Below are 10,606 nucleotides of genomic sequence, written 5' to 3' on the forward strand. Positions count from 1 at the left end.
ACACTCTACACCTCTCCTGATGCCTTCACTGACCGTCAACACTGTAGGAATTAAGAACATCTACACTGAACATGTTTAACAAACAGTAGAGCTGTTACAGTATTATATATGTGTTATAACTTTTCTCCTGATATCGTGTCACCAGTACAACTGGATAATGCTAGCATGACAGTTGTGAGTGCTAACAGCAGCCATGTTTGTTTGTGTTTTTAAAGGCCCTGTGAGGAGTTTTGAACTGGTTGAGAAACAGACTGAAAATGATACTGATGCCTCTTTATGACCTTCAATAGCAAACAAGTCCATCAGCAGCAACACTGACACCTTCTCTGTTGTAATTTTTAATGCCTGAAACCGCCCTGGGGGGGTAGGTGCCAGACTAGATGATGGATATCTTGCTTCAGAAACAGCCTTTCTTTGACTGTTTTCATGGAAAGTAATCACATTGCCTGATAAAGTTGACGTTTGAACACAACAGGATGAGGCTTTTGTTAAAACACTACTTTTGCATGTATAGGACAAGAGATAAGAGGTATCACTTTGTCCACAGGGGGGGGCGCCAGAATTGATACAAAACAAAAGTTCCTCACAGCACCTTTAACTTTCACTATGATAATGTTTTGGTGAGGACCGGTTTTGAATCAGTCACCATCATATGGTCGAGAATCAGCGGCGCTCGTGCATGTGAGCGGGGGGGCGTCGTTTTGGAGGAGCTCCGAGAGGGGAGGGGTTAGACGGAGTCATGAGGAAAAGCTACATTCAAATTCATGCTGGTTTTCCGAGACTACCAACCCTAGCTTTAAGCGGCAACCTCCGGTCTCAAACGATGAAGCCCATGCAGAAGTGTTATAAACTGCAATACATTGAGAATCCTCTTGAGGCTGGCTGCAGAAACACAGGAAACCACATAGACATGAATGGGAAAAAGACGATCTTTGCAGCATTAATGAACATGTTTAAAGCATGGTTCAAAAAAAGGCTTGGCCCTACGTAGCTAATCTCTCTATTGGCACACACTATACGGGGGGTGAACAACACATAGCTGTTGGCTTAGAGGCTCAAACTCCGCCCCTTTACATCAAACTCTGCCTGGTTGAGTTCAACATTTCCAATATGGCTGCCGCCGTCGATTGGCTTCAAAACAGCGCTCAGAAACAGATGGGTGACGTCACGGATACTACGTCCATATTTTATACAGTCTATGTGTCACACCCATCCTCCTGTCTGTGCACTTTGCACTTTATAAAAGTCTTGTGATTGTATAGAGCATTGCATGGCCAAGCACCTGCTAATATTGGAGAGCAGCCCAAGCTGCATAACTCCAGCTGGACTCTGAAATCTTCATCAGGGTTGCTAGTGGTTCCCAAATGGCAACCTCCTACTGCAAGAATTGAAGCTAACGCGGATGTGTTAAAAACTGCAATTTTCAGAGGGTAGTCTGGATAGCTCATTTCTCAATCAGCACACAATTTCAAAGATATTAAGATGACGAATTTTCCATTCTGAATGGCACAGCTGACTTGATTGACAGGCGGGAACACCGTAGCTGTTGGCCAGGAGGCTCAAAGCCCGCCTCTTTACCTCACACTAGCTCCACAGCAGTTAGGTTGACTCCATATCCAATATGGTCCCCACCAACGATTGTCCACAAAACAGCTCTTCAGAAACAGATGGGTGACGTCACGGTTACTACACCCATTATTTATACAGTCTATGGTTGTTCCTCATACCAGGCTCAAAAGTTAAGGAGACTGCATGCTTAAGGCTGATTTATACTTCTGCGTCTCCCCTAAGCAGCAGGGGCTGACGTGGACATGAGCCCCACATACTTGTGCGTCACTGTGTCCGTGTCGCGCAGCAATTCTCCGCCGAAACACTAGAGGGCAGTGCGGTCTCTCTGATAGCCGGTCGCCTGCTTCCAGCCCCGCTACGATCTCTGTTTACTTTTCCACAGAGATTCAGAGCGTGTTATGTTAATCTACAGCTGATACATGTTGCTGTTTATCATACAGACATGATTACATGAAGAATAGAGAGGAGGAGATGAAATACACAGCCGATGTGCGGCCGATGTCCGGAAGTGTTGTAAATGCGGGCAATACAAAGCCGCCGAGCGGACCAATCACAGGGCTTGAGGTCTGCGTCGGCTCTACGGGGAGTTACATTTTGGAGGAGGTGCTGGTCAGCTACGTGCGTAGGCCTCGGCGTAGGTACGGGAGCTACGCGGACCCCCCGGCGTAGGGTACGCCGTTGATTCAACGCAGAAGTATAAATCAGCCTTTAAGGTTGACAGTCCTGAATCTTGGAATTCTCTGGACATTTTTAAGACCTGTTTGTTTAGACTTTACTTGATGCAACCTGTTTGTTATGATTTATTTTTAGTTAGTTCGTTTTTCAGTTTCCATGCTGAAATACTTTGTTCTTAACACACTTTCAATTTTGTCCTTTTTGGCACACCATAGTTAAGTCACCGCAGTGTCTCCTTGCTTCCTTCTGCAGGCCTGATGGAAAATAACAACACCACAGCACTGTTTCACTCCAGAAATCTCCTAGATGACTCACTTGACAAGTCAAAAGCAATATGCACATTGTGTCAAACTGAATTAGATTATCATTGGAGTACTTTGAGTTTGAGCTACCACCTACGAGCTAAGCATGCAGGTGCAGCAAATCAGATTGATGGCAGTGAGGAACTGAATCACAAAAGCAGGCAGAGCACTATTTTGGAGTGTGCAAAATTGCTGCAAAGAGAGATGAAACAAAATTGAAGAAGTTAACTACAACGCCAATATTGTCAAAGACTCGGTTGACTATCTGTAACTGTTATCCTACCCAGTATAAAGGAATAAATGCTATCTAAAAGTCAAATTTAAGGCATCTTTTAATACGTTTTCATAGTCGTTAAATTATTTCTACATTGGAAAGTAAAGTAGAACTGTCCTTATAGCAAGTAACAATGATATGACATTTCCATGGTTCTTTAGCAGGTGTGAAAGCTTAAGCACTACCTGTCAGCTCTACTGATTAATTGCTAAAAGGTTTGCCATCACATCCCTGCTGTGCTAACACAGAAGCCTTATCTGCATGACTCAGAGTCTGCTGAGTCTTTGTCGTCTGCAAACAGTGGCGTCATGTGATGTTAGCTTTCAGTTCAGGTGGAGACATGTTGGCACAAGGAGTCATATGTGTGCGGGTTTCTATTCATGCCAACTAGCCGGGGACTCACCTGCGCCGGCTTCCTGCTGTGAGGGCCGTGTTTGACCAAAGATGGAAGGAAACTAAACCTCTTTCTCAGGCTCAACTCCAACCTCAAAGACAAAGTAGTTCACATTAGATTAACCGTACTGCTGTATGCAGACAAACTGTTTCAAGGTGTCTGTCTTTGGAAGTTGAAAAAACATGTTTCCAACTTTTCTTTTTGTTTTTTTTGTTCACAGAAAAATTCCCTCTTAAAAAAAATAAGCCTTGATTTCACCATGTTGTCTAATTTTGAGACAAACATGACCATATATGGATTTGAGAGTGGCTTACACTGGTGTCTAATTCATTAGCTTGCTAGTAAGATTCTGTTTATGAAGGTAGCTGACCAAAGTGCTTAGAGAGCTTCCTTGATGTCAACATGTTCTACTTTTCTTCTTTTTTTTTTTTCTTTTCTTCTTTTTTCTCCTTCTCTCTTTTCTCTTGTCTGCATATATATTTCTGGTTTGTGTCATGTTTGTCACAAACTGTCAAATATTAATGCAATTTATCATTGCAGCAAAAGAAAATAAAGAAAACATTTTTCTTCTGTGCTTGTGACTGTGTGCATGCGACCATCACCATCCAAGGAACACCTCCACAACACCGCCCCCACAGCCCCCCAAGACAGAGCCAAAGGAGCCACCAGGGCCGAGGGGGCCCAGCACCAGAAGCAGATAGCCAGGCAGCCGGGCAGGACCAGGACCAGAGCCCGCCAACCGGCGCGCCGGAGCGGGGGGAGGGCGGAGGCAGCAGGGCCAATCCCCCCCGCCCCCCCCCAGCCGGCCCGACCACTCCCCCCAGCCACGCCCCGCGACCGATGGACCAGGCCGCGGGGGCATGGAGGGACACCCCAATGGCTGCCGTAGTAACACCCCCCCAGCTGCGCGCCACCCCACCCCCCAAAGAGGACCGCGAGGGAACCCCCGGGAAACCTGGGCCGAGGGCAGCCGCGGACCAGGCCCCCGCAGGGGAGGGGGCAGCAGGGGGACGGAGGGTGACAGGGACACCAGCGAACCCACCCACCCCCGATGGACCCCCAACGAGTAGGGCCGAGCCAAACACTAAGGCCCCGCCAAACCTGAACTGTGTTTGTGTGATATGATTTGAGTTTTGTTTAGTTTCGTTTTTTTTGTTGTATGTATGTTTGCTAGTGAGGTGGATTAAAATAGGGGGGGCAGGAAGGGAGGCGGGAGAGAGGGGGGAGAGCCGTAGTGCACTACAGCATCACAATCCCAAAAAACTTTTAACTTCATTGTTTTTGAAATACTGAAATCGCATTTTAGTTCCAATTCGGCTAAAATGTGAATTTTTATTTTTACAAAAAATCGATAAGTATGGCGATATATTGCTGTATCAAAAAATTTTAACACCTGTAATTAGCAGCAGCTCTTGACCTGGAAGTTGTTAACTTGAAAAAACTATTGTGATTTGTTTTTCTTCCATAAGGCCCTCTGTTATTATTGTTGTTGAAAGAGTTTTTACGAAAAGTCCCGCCCCTTCTTGACTCTGATTGGTTGACAGTTCAATTTTTGGAACACTGCCTCATCAATGTCACTTTTCCAACTGAGTATGCTGCGAGCAGAGCAACACGATACAACTGAAGCTGACGGTGTGTCGCTCAGTACACAGGGACTTGGCTTGGGAACCGAAGGGTCGCCGGTTTGAATCCCAGTATGGACGAAGCTTGGCAAGTGGACTGGTGGCTGGAGAGGTGCTGGTTCACTTGCCTGGGCACTGCCGAGGTGCCCTTGAGCAAGGCACCAAACCCCTAACTGCTCTGGGTGCGCTGGTTGACGGCAGCATCCTCACTCTGACATCTCTCCCTAAATGCATGTGTGTGCATTTGTATGTATATACCAAAAAAAAACTGTAGCCTATGTGTAGCATGTCCAAAAAACAGCATGAGTGGAAAAATTCAATCCCTCCCCTGGGGATTAATAAAGTACCTTTCTTCTTAAATGCTGATGATATATGGAGGACACAGGCCCTTGCTTCACAGGAGCAGTTGTCTCATGGCCTCTTTAGAAACAAGACCAAAACAACACATGATAAATGAGCTCCAGATACCAAATCAGTTTTATCCCAGGCTGTAAACATGATTCATCAGCTGTAAAGTTGGACTCTCTACCAATCGGGCTGTACAGGGATTGCTTTTGGAGCTGGCCTCAAGTGGCCACTGGAGGAACTGCAGTTTTGGAACTCCTTTTTTGGCTTCATTGTCCAGACCTGGGGCGGCTGTGGCTCAGTGGGTAGAGTCGGTCTTCTATCAATCGAAAGGTTGGCGGTTCGATCCCAGCTCCGGCAGTCACACGCCGAAGTGTCCTTGAGCAAGACTCTAAACCCCGAATTGCTCCCTCTGTTGTTCAGAGGTGTGTGAATGTGAATGAATGAGATTAGCTAACACTGATGGTCCCTCACTAGATAGCAGCCTCTACCATCAGTGAGTGAATGGGTATGAATGGGTGAATGGGACGAGTAGTGTAAAAGCGCTTTGAGTGGTCAGAAAGACTAGAATAGCGCTATATAAGTACAACCATTTACCTAGAAGATGCACCTTGATGCTTTGCCAAAGACACAATCATCTTGTCCCGTAATGTTCCATACTAGTTCTTTTTAGATATATCAGAATATTTTTAAAAAATCCTTGTACAACCTTCCCTCTTTGCCATTGGTTCTAAACATGAAGAAGTGACCAGAGAGTCATTAATCATGCAAGGGCATCCTCTTTTGTAATTGCTTATGTCTCTTTAAAAGGATTTATCCTCATAAAAATATTTCCTCTGTCTTTACAGCAAACATCAAATTGAATGAATTTCTGAAGTCTAACCCTGACACTGAGCAGCAGGCCTGTGCTTCCACACACACATCTCTGTGGCCCTCTGTCACAGTCTGAAATCACATTTTCATAAAGAAGAGGCTCTTTTGAAGCCTCTTTTTTTTTTATGTGTCCTTGATTAACTCTCAGGCATGCTGCCCCGTTCAGCTGACCGCTCTCATACAACACACATTTTGTTCGTCTCATACGTCACAAATTTCCATGCACAGATTTTTGTTTTCTTCACAGTTAAAAAGGTTTCGTTTTTTTGCACATGCCGAATGGAAAAACATACTGCACAAAAGCAGGAAAATGTTATTTACATGCAGCTGATTGGTCCCATGCCACCCCTCCACACACAGCCCTCATCTTTCCCCCTTGGCTTCCCTGCAGCTCCTCACTCTTCATTCTTTAAAGAACAGTTTCTGTCATCTCAGATCAAAAACAAAACAGTGTTGTCTCACATGAATTGATGAAAAATTCAGAAATGCTAAGTGTGTTTTGGTTATGTATTTAAGGACCTGATGTGACTCTAAATCTGAGGACAAGCAAAGTTGACTGTTTGCATCACCGTAGCGTTCAGGGTCAGCTATGGTAGAACTGATTGTATTTGAACCCCTAGCCCTAGCCTAGTGCAGGGTCTTAACAATTTAAAGACCCCTTTAAGTGACAATCAAATATTGACCTTGTTAACATGTCTATATGATGCATTTGGTATGATTTCGGTTGTATGATGCAAAGTGAAACTGCAGCTCGTAGTGTTGTGTGGTTGTACGTTTCAGGACCTGATGTGACTCCAAATTTAAGGTCAGACAAAGTTGACTGATTGCATCATCCCAGCATTCAGAGGCAACTCAGGTGAAGTGGGTTTTGATAGTAACCCGTGCAACTCTTCAAACTGCACAAGAACTAGACAAAGGTCACTGTGTATAGTGGGGAACTGCACTCAGTGTATTATGCACACACGTACGCCATCTTGAGCCGTACATACTCCAACATAGATACACTTGAGCAGCAGCTGAATGTACTTTAACTATCACACAGAAGATCTGAAAGGAGACCGCTGTAACGTACTCTACAAGAAGGGACAAAAGTTTTGAGAATGACACAACTATTAATTTTCACAAAGTCTGCTGTTTCAGTTTTTATAATGACAATTTGCATATACTCCAGAATGTTATGAGGAGTGATCAGCTCAACTGCAATTAATTGCAAAGTCCCTCTTTGCCTTGAAAATGAACTTTATCACCAAAAACACATTTCCACTGCATTTCAGCCCTGCCACAAAAGGACCAGCTAACATCATTTCAATGACACACAGGTGTCACACACATTAACACAGGTGTGGGTGTTGATGAGGACAAGGCTGGCGATCAATCTGTCATGATTGAGTGACTGGACACTTTAAAAGGAAGATGGTGCATGACACCATTGTTCCTCATCTGTTAGCCATGGTTACCTGCAAGGAAACCCGTGCAGCCATCATTGCATTGCATTGCACAAAAAGGGCCTAACAGGGAAGTTTATAGCAGCGAGTAAGATTGCACCTCAGTCAACCGTCTATCGAATTATCAAGAACTTCAAGGAGAGAGGTTCAATTGTTGCCAAACAGGCTCCAGGGCACCCAAGAAAGTCCAGCAAGCGCCAGGACCGTCTTCTGAAGGTGTTACAGCTGCGGGATCGGGCCACCACCAGTGCAGAGCTTGCTCAGGAATGGCAGCAGGCAGGTGTGAGTGCATCTGCACGCACAGTGAGGCGAAGACTTTTGGAGGAAGGCCTGGTGTCAAGGAGGGCAGCAAAGAAGACACTTCTCTCCAGTAAAAACATCAGGGACAGACTGATATTCTGCAGAAGGTACAGGGACTGGACTGCTGAGGACTGAGGTAAAGTCATTTTCTCTGATGAATCCCCTTTCCCATTGTTTGGGGCATCTGGTGGAAGGCTTGTTCGGAGAAGACGAGGTGAGCGCTACCATCAGTCCTGTCTCTTGCCAACAGTGAAGCATCCTGAGACCATTCATGTGTGGGGTTGCTTTTCGGTCAAGGGAGTGGGCTCTCTCACAATCTTGCCTAAAAACACAGCCATGAATAAAGAATGGTACCAGAACGTCCTCCGAGAGCAACTTCTCCCAACCATCCAAGGGCAGTTTGGTGATGAAGAATGCCTTTTCCAGCATGATGGAGCACCTTGCCATAAAGCAAAAGTCATAACAAAATGGCTCGGGGAACAAAACATTAAGAAGTTGATTGACAGCATGCCAGGGAGAATTGCAGAGGTCTTGAAAAAGAAGGGTCAACACTGCAAATATTGACTTATTGCATGAATTCTGTGTAATTCTCAATAAAAGCTTTTGATACTTATGAAATGCTTCTAATTGTATTTCATTATACCATAGAAACATCTGACAAAAACACCTAAAAACCCTGAAGCAGCAGACTTTTTGAAAATGTAATATTTGTGTCATTTTCAAAACTTTTGGCCATGACTCTACAAGAAGGGACAAAGTAGACTCTTTCTGCTAAGGAGACTCAGGTCTTTTGGTGTGGAGGGAGCTCTTCTGAAGTCCTTCTTTGACTCTGAGGTGGCATCGGCCATCTTCTTTGGAGTGGCTGGAGAAGAAGCTAAACAGGCCGGTGAAGATTAACATGCAATAATTACTCATCCCTCTTCTTACATGTGCAATACGTCTTTCTACCCATCATCCACAAAACTTGTAATTATGTCATATCTACACCACTGGTATTATAGTAAACCATGTGATGGGATTAGAAGAATAACTAACCCACTGACTTTGTACAGGGAGTCAGAGTTTAGATTCACCTATTAGGCTGCAGTCTAAATGATCCAGCAGGTCAGTGCGTCCATTCAGAGCCCCTGCAGAGTCTCATTAAGGTAAAAGGTTTAAATTCAGAGTACAGCAACAGTGACCTGTGGGAGACTCACAGCACAATTCTGCAGGGCTTTGACCTCCAGCTTCAAGAAGACTTTCTTTGATGGCATGCAAAATAAGATCTCAGCGTGACGTTTTCATAGACATGAGGGCTGTTGGGGATAAGTGGATTTGTCCTGCTCCGGTCCTGTCTACACAATCAGCTCCTTTCATGAGACTTTCTGTTGTACAATTTCTTTCATTTTCATTCTATCAGCTCTGTTTCAGGGGGATTTTTTTTTTTTTTTTTTACTTGTGGAAAAAAAAAAAAACAGTACGTTGAAACATTCAAAACAAACATATGGGCAGAGTGCAGCGAGGGTTTCAAACTATGACTCAGCCGTTACTACACTGGAAGGCAGGAGTTTCCGTGTGCCACGACCTGCTCAGATAGAATTGCGCCCTGACAACACCCATTGGCTGAAAGTAGGTCAAGTTTAGATTCACGTCAGTCTACGGTGGATTGTGAGTTCAGTGCACAGATTTACAGTTGAACACAAAAACCCTGAAAGCCTCATTTCTTAAGGTAACAAAGACCCACACAATAAGTTATGCACAGTTTGCTGATTTTTTAGCATGTCTCTTCTGCAGCAGTCAGTGGTTTTGATCTTTGTCCCAGGCACCACCAAGCTGCTTTTCATAAAGAAAGGGCCGCAGATTTGACTTTGAAAGCATATTGGCCATCCAAATGAGTTTCCATGGAAGAAAGTGTCTCAAAGGTAGCCTCAAACATCTAGAGAACTGGTCAGGAAAGTGGTTTTATGAACTGATGTATGCGGTATCTGACTTGTTTCTGTCATTTCCAGCTAGCATTATGACTCTTTTGGATCAGAGTAAAGCTTAGAAATAGATGAAAGACTATTTTACATAAATGTTTGAGTTTTGAAACAAAGATGTTGTTTAAACACCTAGAGAACTGGTCAGGAAAGGGGTTTTATGAACTGATGTATGCTATATCTGTTTTGTTTCTGTCATTTCCAGCTAGCATTATGACTCTTTTGGATCAGAGTAAAGCTTAGAAATAGATGAAAGACTATTTTACATACATGTTTGAGTTTTGAAACAAAGATGTTGTTTAAACACCTCGAGAACTGGTCAGAAAAGTGGTTTTATGAACTGATGTATGCGGTATCTGTCATTTCCAGCTAGTATTATGACTCTTTTGGATCAGAGTAAAGCTTAGAAATAGATGAAAGACTATTTTACATACATGTTTGAGTTTTGAAACAAAGATGTTGTTTAAACACCTAGAGAACTGGTCAAAAAAGTGGTTTTATGAACTGATGTATGCGGTATCTGTCATTTCCAGCTAGCATTATGACTATTTTGGATCAGAGTAAAGCTTAGAAATAGATGAAAGACTATTTTACATACATGTTTGAGTTTTGAAACAAAGATGTTGTTTAAAATAGCAATCAAACGCAAGTTAAGGAAGTTTCAATTTACAATATTTTGTGGGAAGTCTCATTAAAAAGTCATTTATAATTCTAGCTGAAGATTCTTTAGAGACTTATTGGAGCAGCCTGATAAGAGGGAGTTACAGTAATCTAAATGCATGGACTACTTTTTCATATTTTAATATTTAGCCCTATCTTTTATTTATTTATTTATTTATTTATTTATTT

The sequence above is a fragment of the Notolabrus celidotus genome, chromosome 20, assembly GCF_009762535.1.
Source record: "Notolabrus celidotus isolate fNotCel1 chromosome 20, fNotCel1.pri, whole genome shotgun sequence".
In the NCBI taxonomy this organism is placed as follows: Eukaryota; Metazoa; Chordata; class Actinopteri; order Labriformes; family Labridae; genus Notolabrus; species Notolabrus celidotus.